Below are 24,506 nucleotides of genomic sequence, written 5' to 3'. Positions count from 1 at the left end.
TTTTTAAGAAAAAGCTATTTATGACCATCTTAGCGATTATGTTGTCAGCCTCTAAAACGTAGAAACGCTCTGGGATGCTGTCTGGAAGGGTACGTGCAAGTTTTTTCTTGACTCTGATTCAGGGCTTCGTGCTGTTGGAGGCTGGAAAATGAGACTGAGTTAGTGAGCATCCTACTTCAGGCCACTATAGCATGAAAGCCTTTTTTTCTGTGCTTCCATAAAAAGGAGAGGAATTACTGTTCCCATACCTGTTGCAGCGGATGCTTTGCAGGCACGTGGGTGTCCTGAGCGTGACGTCTCCCAGCGCTACCTTTGGCGTGTGATGGGAAACGCTTTGCCGTGAGCCCCGCGTCTCGCCGTGCCCAGTGCATTTCATGCACAACTATTACAGAAGTAGGTTATTGAACCACAGTGCATTTCATGCACAACTATTACAGAAGTAGGTTATTGAACCACTGAATAGAGTCATTTGCGTTCATTACTAGAGAGCAAATGTAGTTTGTGAAAGAGATACTATTCCCTTCTGTACTTTGACCTTTCATCTAGAATTACTCTTGATAGTTCATGCCTGCTTCCACTCATCAGTGTGGAAATACATGTGCCAGCTCCCTAAACATCCAGACATGTTTAGGTTTTAAGTGTGCTATAGTGCTGAGAGAAAGCAGAAGATATGTGCTTTTTGTGTTTGATTCAAAAAAATTGACTTTTAGTGGTACCCAAAATAAATGTAGCGGAGAGAGAAGCCACCCAAGCCTTGTTGAACAGCTTCAATATATTTAAGTGATTTTTGGTGGTGCCTACCTCGCTTCTCCACCCCACTCTTGGCTTTCCCTGCCGGTCCTTGTGAATTGTATAAAGCTAACTTGTGTTCTTGGGCTGTTGGCATTTCTCTTGGGATTAACATGGGAGCAAAGCCACTTTTGTATCTGTCGGTATTTAAACCGGCTGGATGAAAAGCCAATCCCTCCCTACCGTAACTTCCCATGTGTTCTCACAAACCTGGAAAAGAATGAGGTTTGTCTATAGCTTTTTTTTTTTTTTTTTAAATAACATGCAGAATCATTTCCCTTTTAAAAATGGCTGTACTACCTTATTCTAATTTTCAAATTTAAGAAATAAAAACATATGTCTAAGTAACTGAGTCTGAAGTAGTTTTGCCTTGTTTTAAAATGCTCCGTACCAATACAGATTTTAGAGGAAAACGGTGAGTTTTATTTCAGATACTCCTTATTAATTGTTCTTATAACTGGTAAGCCTCTCCCCTGCTATCACTTGCGACAAGTCTCCTTCACTGCAGCTTTTCCGTGACTAATGTTTAAAAAGTTCAAAAAAATAATGTGAAAATCATGCTTACCACCTTTTGCTAGTGTTGGGCATGTACTGCTCCTACTGTCATAGTTCTGTAGACACTTAAGGGCAGCTTATGGAGCTGTTCCTTGGGAAGATGGTGTGACATATTCCTGGGTTTACTGCCCAAACGCTGGTGACAGCCCAGTGGAGAAAAAAGGACAGTTCATTGTGAATTGTCAGTCTACTTTGGATTGTTCTTCCCGGTTGAGCTGCTGGTGATAAGCACATATTTTGGGAATCAGTGCACAAGTTAATGTGAGGAGTGGAAGCAAGATTGTCTTGCTCTCTGTGAGTAATCCTCAGGCAGGGCTTATTAAAAGAAAATACAGTTAATATTCAAGCAAAAAAGCTATCTGCTCTTAGTTTTCATATATTGAAAATTCTCCAGGCGAAGCTGACTTATATAAAGGAAGAACAGCAAAACTGTTTCAATTTAGTCCAAAACTAGCATGCTTCTCTGCTAAGTCTTGTAAGTTAGTGTTGTGGTTGTGTTTTTCTTTTTTTGTTTTTAAATTATGGTAAAAAAAGATGCTGGCACCTAGTGAAGTACAGGGAAGAGAAGTGGAAAGTGATGCCCTCCAGGGGGTGGTACAAAAATGCTGCTTTGCTGGACTCATATGCTGCCAGAAATAATTCTCTGAACTCCTGGTTTGTGGCACAAATAAGATTGGAAGGATTTTGTTTCAAATGCTCTCTCGTTGTTTTGTTATTCTTCACAAATTTGAAACTTCAGTTTCCTGAATTACAAAGCAATGTATACTTATTGCAAATTCCATAAAGGAGGTGAGGTGAGGTTGTTGTGTGTTCTGAGCATACCAGCTGCCCAGCTTGAACAAGAAAAAGTTTTTAAACTTGGAATTTAGCAGAATAGTAAAACAGCAAGAGTAATCGCTGGTTTAGCTAAAGTCTGTTATGCCTTAGTTGCAATTTTATAGCAACTAGAAAAGTATTTTAATTTTCTTTCTAGAGGAACTAGATTTCTTTGTGTCATTCTCCTTAAAGCAACTTCCTAAAATATAGTTTATTGCTTGAATTTTTGTTTAGGCCACTGACTGCTGTCACTTTATTGCAGGTTACAGTGCAGTGATGCCAGATTTTTAACTGCAATGCTTCGAAGGGCATGTAGTTAGGGGAATGTTGTACTGTGATCTTGTCTGGCTGCTGGTAAATGCTTTCATATTTCAGTTGCGTAGACCGGTATACGTCTCCATATGTGGTCATATCTGCTAAAATTGTATATTTTGTAGAGAATTCCATTGAAGTTACATTTTTTTCTTATCATAGGGGATTGAAAGTGATGCTAAAAGGAAAGATGATTAAGATTCTGTTGTAGTTTGTTTATTTCCAACAAAACTTTCAGTATTGCTGTATTTATGGTATCTTTAGGTTCCATTCAGCTTTCTGGTTGACTTTGCAAATCTGACTTAAGCACAAGCTCTGACTAAATCTGGGCCTTGAACCTGGTAGTGTTGATGCTGAGAATCGTGAACTCTTGAAATAGCTTTTGTTATTATAAATGTTTTTCGGGTACCAAGCTTCCAACTCTAGGTTAGCAAGAATTATTCTTTTCTAGCTGCTGTAGATGTTTATGTCAATGATGAGTTGCAGTGAACAATGCACACTGCTACTTGTTTTGAACTAATTTTCTGTGTCTATTTTCCTCTTCTATAAAAATCTCTTTCGCTTCTTTGTTTTCTTTTAAAAGATTGCAGTCTTTTATAAACAGTGCATAGTGATGTATACATATTTTATTTCTTTTCCTGTGTTGAGCTCTTGTTGATATTTGAGGAAAGTATATGATCCTTTTGGCAAACCTTAGTCCGTTAAACAATGCTGACTCTTCTATAAAAGTACTCAGTCTATGTTAACAGGTTTTTTTATATTTTTTTTTTCTTTTTAAACTTGTTGCATTTGTACTTTAATTTTAACACAGTGACACTTTCTTAGTAGACTTGTGCTGTGCTCTTGAACACATTTACAAAGCCCATTTTTAGAAAACTGCAGTTGGCTACTGTGGATTAAGTTAAATGGACTTAACAATGTTTATTCTCAAGTTGTAATCTATTGCCTGAAGTAGATGGTGTGGCTAGACTGACAAAACAGTGAAGCCTAATACAAATGAACCTAATTATGGAGAGATGATAAATCAAAGTAGTGAATGACAGCATTGTTATGAAAACAATGAGTACTGAAGCTCAGCATTTATATGTGTAAGTCTAATCACTGAACTTATTACTTAAGAGCCATCAGAGTTTGGGTGTAGTTACATACATAACTACGTAAAAAATACTTTTTTTTAAAAATTAGGTTTAGAGGTACTTTTTTTTTTAGTTCGGGGTACTTCTGCTTTGATGGGAGTCTCTGAATGTAGTCAGAACTCAATAAGCTATTATTATATTTTACTTTATTGTTATAATACACTGATATATTTAGTTGAAGCACTTCAGTTTGAGTAGAGCAGGGGGATGGTGCAGGAAGTAGCTGATACTTTGTATCTCCATTGAGTGTATGTGTATATATGAAATAAACCTATTTTAAACACAGACCTGCCTTACCAGTCAGATATGAACCATCTGGGCTGAAAACAGAGTATGGGGACAGTAGTCACTGTATATAGTGGTCACGACTTTTCTCTGGAGTAGATCCTACTGTTTGAGGGGTGAGTGAAGACATGGAAGACCTGTCCAGTTCAGTGTTGTTCTGACCAAGAGAAGACCAAAGAAATAGGTTAATCTTAGAAAATGAGCGGGGAATCCATGTCTAATGAAGAGAAGGGAGAGCAGATGAATGGCCAGAGCACTCAAGTAGCAAATCATTGGTAATAAACTTGAATCCAGTATTTGGGCTGCTTCTTCAGCGTTGCATGTTTTGGAGAGTAATTGAGAACTGAGGTTGAGGTTTCATAGCATTGCAGCAGTCTTGGGTTTTTAGCTACTAAGTGGAAATGCAGTACTGGGTTTCGGATGAAAATTTCAGTGTGAGATTGAGGGAGAAGACCAAAGCATCAAATACATAAAAGAAGTAAATTAAACAAATTTTCAACCCTAAAGATCTTGTGCTGTGATCTCCAGGATTCTGGTAGTGCCATTTTTCTAGTTTCCACAGAATGGTGCAATGACTCTAGCAGCTTTTAGCTTAGTGGTCAGCTCACATATGAATTATACTCAAAATTATTAATTCTGAACTTTACATGTGGCCTTACAACTAAGTTGTCAGATGATTAAATCTGGACTGCTGGGTTCAGGGACTTCATTTTGTATTTTGGCAATATCTTGGAGTAATCTTTCGTAAAGTTTGGAAGAATAGCGCATCTAGGGCTTGTTGGTTTGGCACTCTATAAAGGCAACTTTAAAACCAGTGGCGTTTTTTTATTTGCTGTACCTTTCTTATTCACTGATAGAACAGCTCTATGTTCCTGTAATTGCCACCGTTTCCAACAGTAGCTAAATCTGTGAGTGGATGGCAGTAAGATAAACACAAAGGTTGTCTTGCAGGTTATGGATGCTGTTGCTGTAGCTGTGTTGCTCAAAGGATATAAACAAGACAAAGGTTTTATAAGGAGAGGCAATATCTTTTATTAGATCAGCTGCTGCAGTGGTGGGGAACAGGACACAGACAAGCTTTCAGACGTTCAAGCGCTGAGTTCTTGAGAAAGTTATTCAATTCTTTGGAGACACCATGTGGAGAATTTGTACTGTGTGGATTTTTGCAGGCATGTTGCCCATACAGGTAAATGCTGCTGTGTATGTTATTTTTATAGGTAGCTCATAGTTTTGGTGTCTGACCTAGTAGCAATATTTGGTATAATTCTTATTTCAAAGAATAAGGAATTAAGTGCTTGGTAAGGTGCTTAGATAGGCAGCTGTAGGATGCTATTTAAATAGCCATTTGTTTTTGCATTACTCTGCAAATATGATGTCTGCATAAAGGAAGAAGAGACTGCATTGCAGAGAAAAGTGTCAAAAAGTAAAACTGTGAAAATACTTTTTAACTGTTACTGTTCCTGTGTAGAGGATGAAGGTGTATTTTCCTTTGAAGCATCTGACTACTGGGCATCACTGGAAAAAATCCTCGGGAGTGCCTTGTTGGAGGAGCCCATCCGTGTTATTTTTGTGGAGACATGGTCTTGGTCACTAGTGCGACTTGTGTGTGGTAAATCTGCGAGGTACAGATAAAAGTAGATTGCATTGCAAGGGTTGCATCTTTAGACGTGACTAATGCTTAATAATAGTTAATAGTAGGACTTTATTTTTGCCCTGTTGAAGTCCCTAGTTAGTCATCACAGAATAGAAGAGTGTACATTTAAGCCAGTTCTGAATATCTTGCTTTCAGTTCATGTGTATCATTCTCTTATGGCAGATGGATGCAAAACAAACAACCTCTCCTCATGCACTCCTCCCTGCCCCAACAATAAAAAGAAAACACAGTTCCTGATACATACTGTTCACCTGTTTGCTGCCTGTGCATGAAGGTGTTCCCTTGTATAGGATTTCCAATATTTGATGCACAATCTTCACCTGCGATTGGGTATCTGATTTCTTTCTGCTCAGTTCTGTGGCTCACCAGTTGTGAACACAGAGGGAGAGAAGTCACTATGGTGTGAGAAAGCCGTAGCTTGTTTGAGCTGGGAAGTGTTTGTAAACTTGTTCATTAATGATATGCTTTACATTATCTAGGCCTTATGTAGTAAGACTGTCATAACTTTTTCCCTTAACTTATTCTTCTAAGTAGATTGCATATATTTTGTAAGTGATGTTAGAATGAAGACTGAGCTGTTAGTGTAACTTCTAGGAATGCTTTCAGGTTTGGTGATTGATGTTGTGGCAATCTCGGTATCCAGAGTCCATATATTTGAACTCTCGCGTTTTTTCCTTCTAAATTGAACTGAGCTCCCTGTCTTGAAGCGTGTCTGCATTTGTGGTGGGTGTAGGGAGTGGATTAGCCCCAAAGCCCAGTCATTCGATATTTTGGTTGTAGTTCTCAGGGAGCTTTTTGTGGTCTTGTCTGCGAATGGGGAAGGTGTTTAAAAAAATGCAAAGAAACTAAAAAACGGAGAGGAATCTCCCTAATTTGGTGTTGTGTATTTTCATATAACTTGTGATGTATCAATATATCAATTTTTCCCTCTCATTTGAGTGATCATAATTTTCCTGTTCTTTGGGGAAGGGGGAGATATTTTGCCCTGTTTCCCTGAAAATAAGACAGGGTCTTATACAATTTTTGCTTCAGAAGATGTTTACTTTTTTACATGTACAGCTTCCTGGGCACTATTTAAATTGACTTTTTAATGGTCTATAACTAGGGCTTATTTTTGGAGTGGGGCTTATATTTTGAGCATCCTCAAAAATCCTGAAAAATCATGCTAGGGCTTATATTCAGGCTAGGTCTTATTTTTGAGGCAACAGGGTATGCAATTCATACTGTTTTTTAAAAAATCCTTTATTTTCTGTGAAGAGGGACACGCTTTAGATGTCCACACATAGTTTAACTTAAATTCAAAACAGATCTTGAATCCAAAATAGTTTGGATTGATGTAATTTTTATATTTTCATAAAACAAAACCAGCCACCCCCAAACAAATGCACATAACACAAGCAAAACTCTTTCAAAATAAAGCCATAGGATTTTCTTCTACAATTTAAGAGCTTTCTTTTTTTTTTTTTTCCATAGTGTGACAAAAATCTGGTATAAAATGATGAAAGCACTTGACAATGGAAATTTTATAAATCCAAGAACTTTTTCTTGGACATTAGTTTAGAATGAAAACGTTGCTGCCCATATGCACTATAGCAATGAATTTTCTCTCAGCAGTACCATGCCCTACAACCATTTAAATGTGCAGAATCACTTTATTGTAAAACAGAGTAAGTGTTGGACGTAGCATCTTTGGTTAGATTGCTGACAAGGGTTATGTTTATGCCTTGGATGTTCCGTTTTTCAGGAAGACTGGGGTTAATTGTGGCTTGGAAAGTGGAGAAAAAAAAGTTCCATATTGTTTTGTGCAGTAGATTCCTGTTGCTATGCAACAAACAGAATGTCACTTAGTACAGGATATATTGAATTTGTATTCCCGGCACATATCTCCGCACGTTCATTTTCTACTTTAACAGGAGGGTCTGGTTCTGACTTCCTGCAGGACTGTGGTATGAAGCATATATTTGAGTTTCTATTCTGGTGCTTGCTGTAGCCGCGGTGATGTCAGGGTCCTTGCAGAGCCTCTCTTTGTTTTCGGGTGGATGGGACACCTGTGCAACACCAATGGGTTTCCAGCCAGCTGAAAGGGGGGGTTGTTGATCTTCCCCGAGGTTGGATGGCATTGCCAAGCAACATGTTACAACTTCAAAAGGGAGAAATTTCTTGCGTGGAAAAAACGTTAGGCTGGGAATTCTGAAAACCTTTAAATGTGATACAGAGAGAGTTAGCACAGATGGCACTATATGAATCTTTAAACCAAAAGATCCAGTTAATTTTTAATGATTAGAATTAACTTTGACATTTGAATATGTTGACACCCCCTCTTCCTACCTCTCCATTTCCCCCTCATGCTAAAAGCAACCAATCCCAGCATCCAAACTCTTTACATTTGGTCTAGATGGATTCTGGAATACATGTCTAGAGTTTCTTCGGGGAAAATTACCTTCTATGGCTCTGGGAACAGTAATTAAGTAATGGACAAATGACAACATCTGGTAAGGCATTATTTTATAATCTAGTTAGACTTCTGTACCAGAAAAGAAGGCAAAAATATTTGAAAGCTATGAGGGGGGTAATTGGATGTTTGCTGCAAAGGCTGTTGTGCAATGTAGGTGACTGAAATACTGAAACTTGAAAGCTATGGATTTTTAATGCTGTGCTTTTAAGAATAAAATGAAAATGCACGCATCGTGTCGTACGTGCTGTGACATTTATCCTATATAATAATCCATTTTATTTTAAGCAGTTCTCTGAATTTTGTTGTGGAGTTTGAAAGCCAGCTTACCAAGTCTAAGCTGAAATTAAGTTACATACTAAAGTTAGCAGGTCAGTTTCTGTCATGTTTTCTGCTCTTAGAACTGAAATGTGCCATTGTCTAATGTCTCTTTAAATTGTCAGTCTAAAGCAGATTTCTAAGTAGCTGGGTTTTTTTATGTTATTGTAAACTTACTTGCGTGTGGCTTCGTAATAAAGCAGAAGTCAAAAGGAAGAGTCAAAATGAAGTTAGGAAAGACTCAAAATATCTCTCAGTACTGTTCTCTTGCTCGTTTTACCAAGCTGGTGCCTCTAATACATAAAGTATCATTAAAAGAGCAAGAAGCCATCAATAATACCACTTTCTTTCTTGTAGTCTGCTGCTTAATTCAGAGCTCAGTGCCAGCGTGTTGCGTGCCTGTTCCCAGGCAGACCCCATAAAAACCATTTCTGTGTGTACACAAGGGAACCTGATGCAACCTGAAAAAATTCTGATGGCATTCTATATTGGGCGAGATCAAACATGAGCTCTGTTACAGAGAAATGATTTAAAGACATGGACAGGGATGCTTGGGGGCTTTTTGCTTTCTGTTTTGGGAAGATGAATCCTTGCTTCTGTTACAGAATGATTCGGTGAGAATGAAAATACTGCCTGTGGCTTTCAATGCTATGATGACTTGTTTTAATGGTATCTTTTGGCACAGGAAACAGTAGGAATTTGTAAAACTGCCTCTTCTTCTTCAGGAGGGGGGCAGAAAGTAATTTAATTGTGAAGCTAACAGTTTTATCTGTAACTTTAATGAAATGAACTTATTTTAATGTGTAGAGTGGAGAAGTTTCAGAATATGCACAAGAAATTGGGAAATTTGAGATTACTATAAGTAGTGCGTTGGTAGGCTATTTAGGTAGGAACTCAAAGCAGAAAATACATGTTCTAAAAACACTCTGTTTGTAGGACAAGAACATTTAAAAGTTAAATGCTTGAAAACACCAATTTATATTTTGTCTTCAGGTGTCTAAACTACCCACCCCTCCACTTATATCTGATTGGACCCTAAATACAACTGTAAAGGTGTTGGAGTAATCTCTTAATTTCTGTTATCGTGTAGCCCACTCTCCTTTTTCCTCCAAGTCTGGTAACACTGTGATTTTTCTGACAGCATCCAGGGCTAAAGAAAATCTCCACAGAAATTTTCCAAGTATAACTTTGGGATGGAGAAATTAATACATAGGAACAAACACTGTTTAAGATATTTTTTTTGCTTTTGCTTCCTCCAATATTTTCTTCCTTTTTTTTAATGTTGAGGGGTTTGTACTATCATGCTTCATAGTATAATGGAGTAGCAATCCAAAATGTGCAAAAAGATGCAGTGGGTAAAGCAACAATTCCATGTTAATGGTTGCCAGATGAAAGTAATTGGTGTATGGGTAGTGCATACTATTTTGATATTTTTTTATTTAAACTCAGGTGCTATGCTGCTATAAAATAGGGCTATTACAAAATAGCCACCTTTTCATATCCATTATCTTCCTCCCACAAATGGAAATTAAATTAGGGAAATCTTGTAGGTTTGATACAAGAGGTCCAAAGTTCTGTTTGGCTGTTGAAAAGAAGTGATTATATTCTTTATGTATGTGTGCTCAGTCACACTAGCCTACTAGCTCTTGGTCATTAATAACTGTATGCATACACCATATGCAGAATTATGTATAAAAGAATGTGGAAGCATGTGAATGATTATATGCTATTTTTCCTCACCTACAAGAGACTGGATTCTGGTTTGCAGAAAGAATTCGATTGTGAAGGCTGGTTTTTGTGTGATTTTTTCAAATTTTCCCCCCTAGGTTGTGTTTCTCTGTTGCAGAGGTAGGAAAGTCTCTAACGAATGAGGTAGGGAACTATTTGAAGAGAAGATGATTTCTTGGTCTCAGCTCACTGGTTTCTGCAAGAACTGACTGCTTTTTATTTTTCAAAGAGTTTCTGGCCTTTGCTGGTTGAGTTGTTTGGAGTTGTGAGAGATGTTCATTAGCCGCGTCCTACTTATTTTCTTATTGACTAACTTAAGACTGTGGGCCTGATCTCTCAAAACATTTTTCAGCATATACCTTGATGCTTCAAAGCACAGAGAACATTGCATGGCCACTGGAGGCAAAGGGCCCTAGATCATCTTGGATTAAATAATCAACGTCAGAAGACTTGGTACACCAGTTATTGTGCTTCAGCTCTGCAATGGAGGAAAGAACTTCCCATCTGTTTCTCCTTTAATTTCTAACTTTTGCTAACTTCTTAAAAACAAGTGTGCTCAAGTTTGAAGCTATCAAATGCTGTATTTTATGACACTGTGCTAAACTGCAAATAACTTCTGATTTTTATTCAGAGCAAGTTTTTGATTGACCTGCAAAAAATGTCACTACATATTGAATAATGAAGAAATCTACTAGCTATTCATTTATTCCTCAGTCCGTCTATCCTAAGTCAGAGGTAGTTTGAGAAAAAAAGATGAGAGAGAGTAAGTGTAAATAAGTGTAAGTGCGTAACTAAGACTTTTTAATGGTTTTACAACCATAAGTCACTCCTTGTACACAAGGAACCAGAACTTCTAGTTGTTCTTAACTCTTGTACTTTTTTTTTTTAACTCTGCAGGTTCATTTTTAACCATATTACAGTTTAATTTCTCAGGTTCTCTACAAATTGAAGTACTCAGCCAAACATAATGTGCCATGATATTTGAAATATGTATAGATTTGGAACAGCTGGATTCTCAGCCGCACGTGCTACCTGATACCGTTGTAAGTTTTGGTAGTTCTTGTCCTGCTGGTAGAGCATGCACATGAGGGAAACTGATCACAACAGTGTGTGCTTACCAGAGAGGAACTCTGTAACTTCAGGTTTCTATGTTCTGCTCATACTATGCTTAATCAAGAGTCGTAAGCTTCAACCAAACTAAGATCCATCAATATTTATTTGTCAGTTTTTATGACAGGACTAGGAAGAACCTTGACACTTGGCTCCTTGTTCTAGTGTTTTGTGTGGGTTAGACCATGTGGCTTTTTCTGAAGATGCTTTGAATTGGTCTATCTTGATCTGTCCTTTACCATGTAACTAAAAGACAGTTAATGTTCACCTGTCTTATATAACGGAACAGTGTACTTAGGTGACTCCTTTTAGATACTTGGAGGTGCAACTGCTCCCTAATGAATGATGGAATGGGTCACTTTTGTGTGTTTTGGCTACATGGCAGATGCAGGCCTGGTTATTAGGAGAGGAGGTGGTGTGGTACCCTCGGAGCAGAAAGGAACAGGTTTTCAAAATACCTGTATATGCTCTCTGGCTCTGTCTTGATGATGCCAGGGAGCGATCTGGGCAGGCTGATATTTCTTGCAGACTCTGGTCTAGACTGCAGTTTGGGCACCTCAGTTAAATGTATCTTTAATCTGTGATGGTATTGCCTTTATCAGGAAACTTTCTCTGATTCTGAATTATGTTTGGAGTTTTTGTCTCACTACGTGATTTAAATCTTTCTTTCTGTATATTAAGGCTTCCATACTGTGGACAGCAAACAACAGTTTATTCTCCTCTTTGAAGCTACCTCTAGTGTATGTGAGGGTTTGTGTTTCTCCTAAGTCTCTTCCAGACTAACGTCACCAGTTTCATTAACCTCTCATTGTGGGCTGTTTTTCAGACCTCTTGCCAGTTGTTACTCTCGGTCTGCAGCATTTGGAAGCCAAGGCTGATTGTTGTCTAGTTTGTCATATACTGATTTACATCTGCTCACTGGAATATATCCGAATGTAGACCTGAACTTTTTTTCTCCAGTCCCTTTTCCAGTATGCCAGTATTATTTGGAGTTCTTACTTATCTTCCTTTCTGCTTGGATCTTCTTCCAGGCCTCTATCCTCTCTAATGATAACAAATATACTCTTCCATTTCTTTATGGTTCTGCTGCAGCACAGGCATTTTAAAACTGCACTTGAGTGTAGCATAGCTGCTATCTGAATATGGTTTTTGAAACTCTTTTCTATTCTCCTTGCAGTAATTTTTGTGTGTATCTTATGAAAATGCCCTGTAAATTCTGTCAAGGATCAAGTCATACTACAGCAGCTGCTACTTCTTAGTGATAGTGTAGGACTCCAGAAGTCCTGGAGGAAATTAAAATTGTTTGATATTATTAGTACTTAAGTAATGTTGAGGATGTATTTTTTTTTTAGTCTGTTAGCGGGTTTTTACTGGTAGTTTGTGCTGCTGTTTTTCTTAGGATTGAGGTTTAATGCAGGATCTTTATAAACCTGTCAGCTTCCTTTCTTCCTGGTTCAGAACGTTGCGTCTCATCAGAGAGGTAACCACTGCGCACAGGCTTCTGCACATCTGACCAACGTCCTTCCATGGTTTGAGGTTCTGAACACTAGCTGAAAATACGGTAGTAGTATTGCAGGGAAAATTTTGCTGAGTGTCTCCTCAGCTTGGAATGGAATCTGTTCAGTCTAAGCCCCAAAACTGCAGTCTTCTGAAAACTGAGGTATAGAGCTGTGACCTTCAGGGTTTTCTCATGGGGGGGAAAAAAATCCACACTAAATGCAGACATAAAGTATACAAAGAAGTCATCTGTGGTGGTTGAAGCTTGCAACTTTTTACGCAGTTGGAAACATGAGCTTTGTAAAAAGCAGTGTGGGGCAATCTGTTGCTGGCGTTGCTAGTGGTATTGCAGAGAAGAGTGTAGCGTAGAGAGTGAAAATGGTATGAGATTCTTTGGTAAGGTTTGAGGTGTCATAGAATCATTTTGTCTGGAAGAGACCCTCAAGATCGAGTCCAACTGTTAACCCAACACTGGCACTAAACCATGTCCCTAAGAACGTCATCTACATGTCTGATAAATCCCTCCAGGAACGGTTACTCCACCACTTCCCTGGGCAGCCTGTTCCAATGCCCAACAACCCTTTATGTGAAGAAATTTTTCCTGATATCCAATCTCAACCTCCCCTGGTGCAACTCGATGCCATTTCCCTTTTGAAAATCTTGAGGGATTACCCTCCTGGGATCCAGGTAGGGTGAAATAGCTTATGCGGGAAGCTGCTGGGCTACAGTTTACTAATAATAACCTACAAAAGAGGAGGAGGAGGAGGTTGGTTTTGCAGGAATAACCTTCTTTTTACCATAAACTCTTGCCTTGCTATAGTTGCACAACTGCAGTATGCTTCAGATTTTGTTCCCTTAGTCATGTGTCATAGATGCCTGATTAAAATCCTTTCTGTTTGACCCAGGCTGTTGTTTGCTGCAGTGAATTGTAGCCGAGTTCTATATGGAATCTGAAATGCTTGAGCTTGCTTTGACTTTCAGGAGAAAATCCGGGTTTTCATCAGAATGAAGTATGTTGTCACAACAGGAATCTACGTAGTTTAAAAACCTTCAAAGAAGTGTGGTACACTAGAGAATATTTTGTGACTTATAGTCAGTATGTTCTTCTGCTACAGTATAAGCTAATTGTTTTTAGAGCAAAATGGCTTACTTGAAAATAAATCTCTGATTGAAGCTGTTTTGGTTTGTACCATGAGAGTTAATTTTGCTGAGATGTTATTAGCAGTAGCTGTGGCTTCTGCATTTGGCAGAAATACTACCTGAAAAGATAAGTGCAGTTTGCCGCCTTTGTACGTGGTTTATTTGTATTTCACAGGAGCCTGAAAGTGCTGGAAATATGGCTACACAGTGTTATCACATACTAATTTTCTGTGTAGCTTGTTGGTGCACTAAAGAGATAGGTTCTTAAACTGGTAATCATGGATTACTTCTAGAAACTAGCTGAATTTTCATTAAAAATTGTCAATATGACAAATTCTGTCTGCAAAATAGCTCAAAATGTGGAAACCTTTCATTTTGCTTTCCTCTTGTGTTGCAACAAGCTACTATTTGTAGTTATGGTCTTTTTATGGAGTTCCTTTAATTTACTGTACGCTGCTGAGTATCTTTAGGTTTGAGTAACTTCGTGCTGCTTGTCTCCATTTTGGATGTTAGGATTAAAACACTCGTAGATAATATGGAAGAACAGATCAAAAAGGGCATAGGAGAGGGGAGAGCATCCAGTCTTTTAATCTGGCTCTAGCGAATGCACATACTGAAAGAATTTAACTTACTGAGCTAAGTAAAATGCAGAGGTGCGAGGTAAGTGACCATTTTTCTTAGCAGTAGCATGATGTTCCTTCCAAACAATGAATGCTACTTTTCACTTCACCTGTACATCTTACCTAGCGGGGCCAGCAAAGGCACAAATGACAACCTGAAATAGGTATCTGGATTTTAAACCTCTGTTGGTGGAGCTCTTAAGGAAACAGATGCTTTCTCTGTTCACTTGGCACTTAATGCCTTTCTGTTGGCTCAACCTGCCAAGCGTGATTTCCAGATGATTACTGTAGGGTTACAGACACTCAGTTTCTGGTGGCACTTTTGAGTGGAATCATAGAATAGAACAACAGACTTTCAAGGCCAGGCTGGACGGGGCTCTGAGCAACCTGATCTGGTTGAAGATGTCCCTGTTCATTGCAGGGGGGTTGGACCAGATAAGCTTTGAAGGTCCTTTCCAAGCCAAACTATTCCATTATTCTATTCTATACAGATACCTGTAGATGGGATGATCAGGAGAACATCCTCAAGGCAATCTTATAGCTTATAGCCCAGAGGTCCTGAAGCTGCTACCAAAACATTTAATAGGGTCAAGAAGACTTGATTGGTAGGGGAATTTTCAAACTTGTGTTAATCCATATAGCTGTTCTTGTTTTCTGTGTTTTACCTCAGTAACTGAGCTCAGTTCAGGGTTTTGGAATTTATTACGCTCTGTCAAAATAAATGTTGTTTATGAAGCTTATCTGATCTGTGCTTTATCTAAGCTTCAGTAAATGCTGATGAGCAGTGTCTAGCACTTGCTAAAATTGTAATTAATTGTGAGCTTTGTGGAAATTAGAAGCAGAATAGTATTTTTTGTCTAAAACTGTATCTCTGTTTTTTTTTGCTGTTATTCTTAAGTTTTGAAATTTATTGAACGTTATTATTGAATGTTATTTTTTTGTAATGGAAATTAAAGATTTTTTCTTGGTTGTTTTTTTTTTTTCTTTTCTCCTGTTATTTGGATTAACTGGACAAACTGAATGACCAATCCTAAACTTAGTTTGCATTTTAATTTTTTTTTTTAATGTCTTGTTTGCAAAACAGATTCTTGTTTAAAATCAGGGCTTTTATTTCCTAGCTTTAGAATGTCTTGATCTACAGTCTAGGCAAGGCGTGTTCAGCTCAAATAACTTCAGAACCTAATTGCTTACACTTGCCTTCAGAGGCTATAGTTTAAAAAACCATTTTAAAAAAGTGGCTGCAGGCTAGAGAAGCCCCAAGACTTCCCGCAGTATTTCCCCAGTTTGGGGAGAAGCTCAGTGACACAGCCTGTGTACTCTGCGTGACCGTGGCGAAAAACGCTGGGATTATTTGCAGCTCTATTTGATCTGTGGAATGCACAGCGCCTATTGTTAGCTCTCCAGCTGAAGCAAGGGCAGGAGTTGTTTTTCTCTTCTGATATTGTCTGGCCAGACCTGCTGCTCTGCTGTAGCGCTCTGGAGTAGTTACAGGTGATAGCACTGGCAGACTTCCCGTCCTTTTAGTACCTGTGGGGGAGCCGAGATGTGGGAGACCATAACTTACGTGGTTGGGTTTGCTTTTAAATTCTGAAGGCTGCAGGCAGTATATCACTAGAAGCCTGTAAAGTTCACTGTGTTCAGCTTTCCCGTTCCGTTTGGAGTCTCTTGGAAGTATAAGCGCTCTTACCATGGAGATTAAACACCCTTGTGTTTGTGTGCGCGATACTAATGAGGACAAGATTGTTCACATCTAGCTTGTAAATACAACAGTGTCACTAACCCGCATATGTGTCCTTTGCTGTTGCAGAACATAATCTCTTTTATTCTTCGATGTAGAATTTAGACACTGAACACTTCGCGTTCTTATCGTGGAGCGCACACAGATCCGTTGTCTAAAATTCAGTCAGTCTGTATTGTACTTCAGCATGTTGTTTTTTTAAATTTCTGACATCTGATAACATGCTACTACAGGGGCATGTAGCAATGCTTTTCTGATGTTGCTGATAACTAGAGAACAGGGCTTTTGGGGACTTGATTTAGGTTGTGCTTCATTGTGAAATATTAGATAAGAATATATGCAGTGTAGCGTAGCAATTGATTGCCTATGAAATCCTGCAAATATGTTTGAAAGCTGTTATATCTAAAGTTAATGTCAGATTAAAAAATGAAAGCTTGCAAAGATTTCCCTGGCGTTGATCTCTGGGCAGTGTGGCTGTTTTTTTAAACTGGGACTTCCTTCTGACTGCTTAGAACAATAGAAAATGACTCTTAATCTAAAAGACTTTGCTTCCTATCTTAGATGTAACCCCCTCGATAACAAAGAAAACAGGATGTATAATTCAAGGCAAATTTCAGAGTTCTAGGGTTCCCTGCCCATGGAAGGAGTTACATTTTACGTGAACTAGGGAGATTCTGATGCCAGAGTAGCATTGCAAATGAGATCAGTGTCCTGTTGGGGTGGCCCAGTGGCCGATCCAGCCCCATGCTCTGTCCTGGAGAGTGGCAATAGGAGAAACACCTTGGAAGAAATGACCTGCAGCCACTGAGCAATCCCTTGTCCTTCCGCTCTGCAAGCATCCTAGAAACCAGTCTGATCTGAGATGTGCCTGTTGATTATTATTATTTTTTAAGAACCTGTTACCCATGAACTCTTCAATTCTCTTTTTAGCTTGCTGATCTTATCTGCCTCTTTGACTTCCTGGAGCAATGAAGTCCAGGAGTTCACTGTCTTTGTATGTAACTTGTTAACCTTGAGGGTGGTGGGGCTTGTTGTTAAGTCAAATTGAAAGTTCAAATTCGGCAGCTGGCTTCACTTTCCCCACCTCATTGTGAGTTCTGTATCTGTTAAGCAGTCTGGTTTATGGTATATAGTGGAGTATAGCGAATACATTTCTTTGCGAGTGGAATGAAAAGGAGGAGCAATCGTGTTACTTGTGCTACTCTAAGGCCATAAGGGCATCGTTACTTTCTCTCGGCGTGGATATGCAGATGAAGTAGTTTAGACTATCCAAGTAGCACCTTACAATTTATTCCTTTTTAGCAAATAAAGGTCTGCACTAGTAAGGAAAGATTTTTCTAAACATTTTGACAATTTTTTGACAGGTTACTTCAGTGATTGCTCTAGCAGTTTGGAATATTTTTATGAAACCGTTTCTATAAAAGTGTTCTTTGTGTACGTAGCAGAGAGGCAGTACATGTTGCATAATTGTTATGGCTGGAGGGAAGAGCTTGAAACCTGTACAGCTCCTGTGTGTGATTTACACTATGCAAGAGCAGGGCTTCCCTGCAGCTATTTCTTCAGGTCACTGTCCTGCTCCTGCACCTCCCGCCTTACTCATATTACAGCTACGTGGAGTTCTGAGTTCTGCTTGTTTTTCTTTACTTTTTTTTTTTAACTATACCTTGGTAGTGTATAGAGAGCAAACCACAGAAAACTGAAGCAGAAATCCTGTGATGTAGAGGGATATTACATTAGCAAGTGTAGACCTGCAGTCCAGAAATGTTAGTAGTAAGTCTTCTTAAACTTTAAATTCATAGATGCCGTGTAGCTCAGGAGAAAAGTCAGTAGATTTTTATGGTGCAGTAGTATCGTTTACCTCACCCACATTCCTTTCCTCCATCTCCTTGTTATGAGAATTGTAAAACCAAACTGGAGAAAACACGGTGACCTCTGAAGACAGTTATGGGGTCAGTGCTCTGTATAGTGTGACTTTGATAGGAGTGTTTTACTTGCCACTTGAGGTTTTCAGTGTATTTATTGCCTGGAAAAAAACCCGCTGTCTATAATATCACATCTGAAATCTAGTTAAACGCTTAAATTTACTCCTCTTTTAAGTTGTATGCTAGCTATTACGTTCTTGTTGCTCATATTTGTGGGTTGGTATAGTTTGTGTATCATGAATGTTAGGACTGCTCTGGGAATTTTAACATAAATTTCTAGATGTTTTCAGTCTTAATCTGACACTGATGAAGGTTTTGGGCTTGATTTCTCTCACTGTCTATTATCATGAACAGGAGTAGTACTTCAGTGGTGGCAGGTGGCAATTTTGTGGGCTTTGGGTATTGAAGAGGTTAATAGTCTAATGCTGAAGTACAGGCAAGAAACTTCCTCCTTTCTTCTGGGGAATCTGAAATGCTATTTTAAAAAGTTCATATCTAGTGTATACACAGAAGGTGTATTTATACCAATTTTTTTTGGTCTGACAGTTACTACCTGTAAAGAATGAACGTAGCTGTATGTAAGAAAGGTTGTATTCTACTTCATTCAAAATTCAATTAAGTTTCCGTGTCAGGACCAAAAGCTGTCTTTATTTACACTTGTAAAGCTCCCGCTGAAAGCAGCATGGTTATGTAATTTAAATTTAGGCCAAACTAGGTTCTCTTGGATGTTTTTGAACAGTGAATAATGCAGAAAAGGCCTTACTTGTCTTGTTTGTCGGAATTACGAAGAGGTAGCACCTAATGAGAACATATGCTGACCACAATGAGAAGCCTGTGCAAATGACTTGGGTAGAACTCCATTTTAAGGTGGATAACTTTTTAAATACATAAAATCTCTGCCTCTTCTTTTTGCTTTAAAAACCGTTGTGAACCTAACAAATTATCTCTTTGTTCCAACTAAGGTGTCAAGCTTTGCATTTAACTGTTTTGTTTCTCTGCAGTATTTTTGCAGACAGCTAGCTGCAAAGAATTAGGGCATGCTTAGGTGTTTGGAATGTAAATTATTTTCATGGGCTTTATTTTGTCCCGAAAAATCAAACTTCTTGACTGAAAGGGTGTTTCAGGTCTGGCATGTGTTGTTTTCATGTTTTGTTTGTTTCTTTCTTTTTAATAAATGAGTGTGCTATAAATGTTCGTTTCGATATTGTTTTCACAGGCACGTATAACACCATTACCTAGATTAAAATACAAAAAATAATGCAATAAATTGTAATTCCTACTAAAATTGTAGTGACAACAGGTAGGAAATGAAATTCTGTTTATAGCAACTTCCTATTACAATTGAGTCATTTGGTTTGACTTTTATCACTGGAATACCCCAAACTGAATATTGAGGAAGGTGGACGTGATACTGGCTGGTGTTGCCCCAGAAGTCTTACAGAGAACAGCATTTCTCAGCTGTTCTGATTCTACATTGGTGTACAGAAAGCAAACTGAACAGGAAGTGTCAAGTAAGAAGAAATAGTCTTCCAATAAAAATCAAAGTGATGGGATTGTTAGTTAAATGTAAGTATAGATATTTCACGTGATTTAAACCTAGACTACATTGGGTAAACTAGACCTAGACTACAGTGCTCATCATTACAGTATGTATTAGTTTTCTGCCATGGCTTTCTCTTCAGAGAAACTGGGAGAAGTTTAAGTGGATTCTGCAATAACTCACTGTTGAAGTAGATAGCACTTAAAACTGTGTGAAACATGGTACGATGACAGAAGTCAGTGTTGGGCTTCTGATCATAAAGAAGCTTCAGATACATCAGAAACAGAGTGCAACTCTTTGTTTAATGTGTAGGACTTTATGGAAAGTTCTTTTAAACAGCCTCAGAATCAAGAATATGAGGCTTCGCAGGGCAGCTTTTTCTTGCCAAAGTTGTACAGTTTTTAAGACTGGAAACTGCTTTAGAATAACAAGTGATGTTATGGTATCAAAAAGCATTTGACGTACTTCTGAAAGTTTTGGGAGAGAGAATTTTCTTTTTCTTGAAATTAAGGAGATATTTTTCCATTACAGCTGTGGCCATGCAAACTCAGTCAGTATATTCACCGATTCAAGCTAAAAGTTGTTATGTGAAAAACGAGGACCTGTTGTCTTTCAGGTTGCACTTTGACTCAAACAACATGCACAGAGCTGTAGTCTGAGCAGACATTCTGCAACAGGCCTTATGTTCCTTCTGACTGCTGTTTTATTTAATTCAATTTGTTAAAAATGTAACCTTACCGTATATGCTGCAGTTAAAATGTTCATAAACATAAATTTGCTGTAAGTATCTTGGTGACTGCAAATATTGCTGATACATGTAAGTTTTAAGTCTAAGCTTCCATTAGCCAGCATTTTTAAAAACATGACTTTGTATACAAAAAGAGAACATGGATAGAACCAACCTGATTCTGGGACAAAGAATATCTGTGCAAACTTTCCTGTGCAGTTTTCTTCTCTATTTTCTTGCAGACAGATTCAGACCGACCTATAACAAAAGCAGAAGAGAAGGTTCTGCATTTCCTTTTCATCCTTCATACATATTTATGTGCTTGGCATTGAAGGTCATTTGCAGTGGCTGCAGCTTTGGAGGGCAAACAGCAGATTTCAGCACCAACGCCTAATACCACACACTCAAAAATGCTCAAACTTTTTTTTTAGGAAGAGCGAATTAATAGTTACTCAACCTTCAGCAGTTAATTGTTTGAATCTAATTATCCGATTTGTCCCAAGGTGTTAAAAATGATCAGAACGTTGTAGGATTTCAGAGGAGAGCTGGTGCCTGGTTTCTCGGAGGCACTGGTAAGATTGATTGCTCAAGCATTTGTTGTTCCTTATTGCTATGGCAGTGATAGCAGCTAGAGGATAGACATCTGAGGTTATTGATAACTGAAGTTAACCTAAATGAGGGCTGCAGCATCTGAGGAGCGAATGCTGGTGTGGTTCCACAGCTGTGCTGCGGGGACGGCGTAACCTCGGGTGGGTGGTGAGCAGAGATACTCAATTGCCATAGCTGCAATTGCCAGCCACCTGCAGATGTTTATGCTGGGTTTCTAGAACAACTCGAGTACAACAGAGAGCATTTTGATAGCAAAATTGACAGTGTGCTACATGTGAAGAGAAGCTGTATGTGGTCAGGAGTGTTGGAACCATCTGTACCCCAAAGCTTTGAAAAAAAGCAGATAGAGATCCAGACTGTTTGAGGGAAATACTTGAATTGTCTTATCAGCTGGAACAAACACAATTTGAGTAACCACAGTGGAATGAGTTTCACCAAGCACCTTTATAATCTGAAACAACTGAAACTTAAGTATAATAATACTAAAACCCAAATGATCTGTTTTACTACATTAAAAATTGATGGGATCTGCAACTAAGAGTCTGTTTTGAGTATTGGTTGTTTCATTTTAAGCAAAATTATTGCTGAAGGCTAATGGGTTCTAGAAATTATGAAGACAGATAACACTTTATTTTGATTATTCATCCTCACTCTTCTCCTTTTCCAATTTTCCATCATTTGTGAAGGCCCATAAGGATATACTATAGTGACACTTGGAATATCTCCTGATTCTCAGGACAGTACTGTGAATGCCTCCTGTGAAGGTAAATGAAGGATTTCTGTTTTGTTTCTTCCCCCAAAGAAGTTATTTCTACGTATGCTACTAAATGTAATATTTGAAAATCGGAATGAGAACATTTGTCTCTGATAACTTGTCTGAAATCTTTAGGACTAATGCTGCTTTTTGACCTTGAAAATATAATTCAGTCTCTCCATCAGCATATGGGAAACACTTAATTAGAACTATTATTATGCAAGTTGTGCCCTCTTTTGGGGCAAGCGAGAAATGGTTTATTTGTTAGCAACCCTGAAAATCTTCAGTGTATCTTGTGGAAGAACATTCTGCTTTAACCATAAAGAGCTCATTCCGTAATTTGTTGTATTGGGACTCAGAATAAATGAGGTGCCAACTCATAACTTGCCAGGAACATTTCTGGACACGACTGCATTTGAGGGACTGTTTATCCTGGGCAGATAAGGCAAATACAAATCAATTGGAGAAGGCTGAGAGAAAACAGTAATAACATTTCTAAGGATATAAAGCTGTATCTCACTTGTGTTGATGAGGTATTCTGAATTCAGTGAATGTTTTTTAAGAAGTCTCTCCTCAATTTCCTAAGCTACTGATATAAGCATGAGTTTTTAGAGCCTTGCTCAGTTGGTTTCTCACATTTAACTTAGTCTTTCAAATGTTAACGGAGCTTGGGATCTTCTGGGCATCTTTATTTTTTTTCCTGCCTCAGATATTGAGGGCTGCGATGCAGAGGCTCAAATGACACAGCACGGTGTTTTTGGGCCACCAGCTGGTGCTGTAATTGCAAATTAGTTCAGCTGCAGCCTCAGCTCCTAACGAAGTTACCCATGCTCCTTGGGTGTTTCTCAGGTGTGGGACCCAAGTCATGGTCTGAGAACACCTGAGCCACGTTCATTTGGCTGGTGGGTTCTGACTCCGAGCCTTCTGGAACGGCAGCCTGCTGATCTGAAAACCATAAGACCCGCACCTGCTGAGTGCTGCAGCGCATTTAGTAACTGCCTGATCTTGACCTTGCTTTGCACAGAGCTGGTGTCCAGCTCTTCTGTGGCAGGGTCCCCACAAATGGAGCCAGTCCTGCCTCCTTTCCAGGGTATTCCATCAGGTTTCATAAGATTTCTAAATAGTCCCTTCTAGTACTTCATTGCTGTTACTCTTAGGGGAATTTTGCTGTTACTCATTTTTCTTACAAAGGGTGTTGTTGGTACATTCCCAGGTTTTATCCTCTGCATTGCATGGTTTGCTTTTTTATTTTACAGGCCCTGTGTCTTTTTTTGATATGCTTTTCCTTCCCCAGTGTTTTCCCAATTTATATGTCTGCTATAGTCCAAAGCATGCTACTTTGTGCTCCTGTTTTTGGAAAGCTTATCCTTTAGATTTTGCATCTGCCTCCATTTTACTGATTATTTATATGGTGATGTTTTAAATATCAAAACCATAAAAAAATCATGTACTTTGTGTGCAGTGCCTCTTTTTTTTTTTTTTGTATTCCAGAGTAAATTGGCTAATGATGAAAAGTAGTGCCTATCTCTTTTGTGTGATCTCTTGTTCTCATCGGTAGCAAGGTGGTAGTTTGCATATAGTCTTGTCTGTGCCAGATTATTACCAACAGCTCCCAGATGACCACTAGAAATTACAACTTTCTTTTTTGCGTGTGCTATTTCATGGCAAGCTCCTCATCAATAGTTTAGTCACAGAAAAGGTTCTGAAGTGCTGAATCTTACATTCCACAGCTAACTGGGAATCTAGGTTTTTATAAACACGTTTTTCATACTTCAGGGTAGACTTGCCTTTTGGTAGGAAGTTCTTGCTCAGTTGGCAGTAACGCTACTATTTGAATTATTTCAGCCAAGCCATTGTTAACATCTCTAGATTTTACAGCATGAGTGCTGGTTACTTAATGGAATGAAATAAATTGTTTTACACATCTGCTTTTTTATACTTTTTAAACTTTGTATAAAGGCGTTCCCTGTTGGGTTATGCTGCTGTATGAAAGACTTCATTTGTGTTTTCGTGACTCTGCTCCATAAACTGAATGTCTTTACGTGATTCAACAGTAGTTCTGGGTAGTTCAGGATGCCGTTTCACCCCATGAAGGCTTTTCTAACTCGTTCTTTAACTGGTGAGGTGAAGGAAACACTGGTGCTTGTGGTGGGTTCCACTGTATGACGTGTTTTGTGAGGAACTGTGAGCAGTATTTGGTCCATGCCCAGGCTTTACCAGTTGCTTTGAAGGCTCACTTAAAATGTTTTGGCTAATTTTCTTTCCTACCTTTGTTGGGCAGGAAGAGGCAAGGCTGCATGCCAGTGCTTGTTCCTTTGTTTTCTCATTTAGGTATTTTCTTTAATGTGACTATCAAAGTCTTGAGCTTTTTGTGTTGGTTTTGGGAATTTTTAGAAAATTCTTGCTCCTGTGAACGTCTCTGTGTGGGTCTACTTAATTTAACAGATATTAGTTTGTAAAGAACACTGCCCGATATCCCTGCCCATGGAGGGAACTGTGTTGCCCTATCTAGACTGAAGTAAACTTTGTGTCCTGCTTTGAGTACAGATGATGCTGTTGATCTGACCGAATGGCATAAGAAAAACAGCTACTGACATTCAAACTACTGGTTTTAACAAGGCATGGATTTGATTATTCTGCCTAGGTCACTGGCAGCCTTTGCTGGAATTAAAAGCTGAAGTAACTGATTTCTAAACCAAACCAGAACTTTGGATTATTCAGTGGATTGTGCTGACGGGGTAGCCAGCCAGTTTACTGGGGCTTCTTTTCTCCTCTGGTCTGAAACAGCCTTTCTGTAGCTTTCT

General features: G+C 38.6%; 1 protein-coding gene across 7 annotated transcripts in view; it reads left to right on the top strand.

Moving 5' to 3' along the window:
• The window catches only part of ENAH (ENAH actin regulator), a 101,569-nt gene that overhangs the window by 5,284 nt on the left and 71,779 nt on the right, over positions 1-24,506 (top strand). The window contains exon 1 of one of the 7 annotated variants that reach the window (XM_065058592.1): positions 7,732-8,039. The exons of the other annotated variants lie outside the window; for them this stretch is intronic. The gene's annotated coding sequence lies outside the window, so the exon portion shown is untranslated. Of the gene's footprint in view, positions 1-7,731; positions 8,040-24,506 lie in introns of those variants that run through there. 7 annotated transcript variants of the gene reach the window in all.

Source organism: Columba livia, chromosome 3 (genome assembly GCF_036013475.1).
Source record: "Columba livia isolate bColLiv1 breed racing homer chromosome 3, bColLiv1.pat.W.v2, whole genome shotgun sequence".
In the NCBI taxonomy this organism is placed as follows: Eukaryota; Metazoa; Chordata; class Aves; order Columbiformes; family Columbidae; genus Columba; species Columba livia.
Note: the sequence above shows the minus strand (reverse complement) of the source record. Positions and strands in the feature narration are given on the sequence as shown.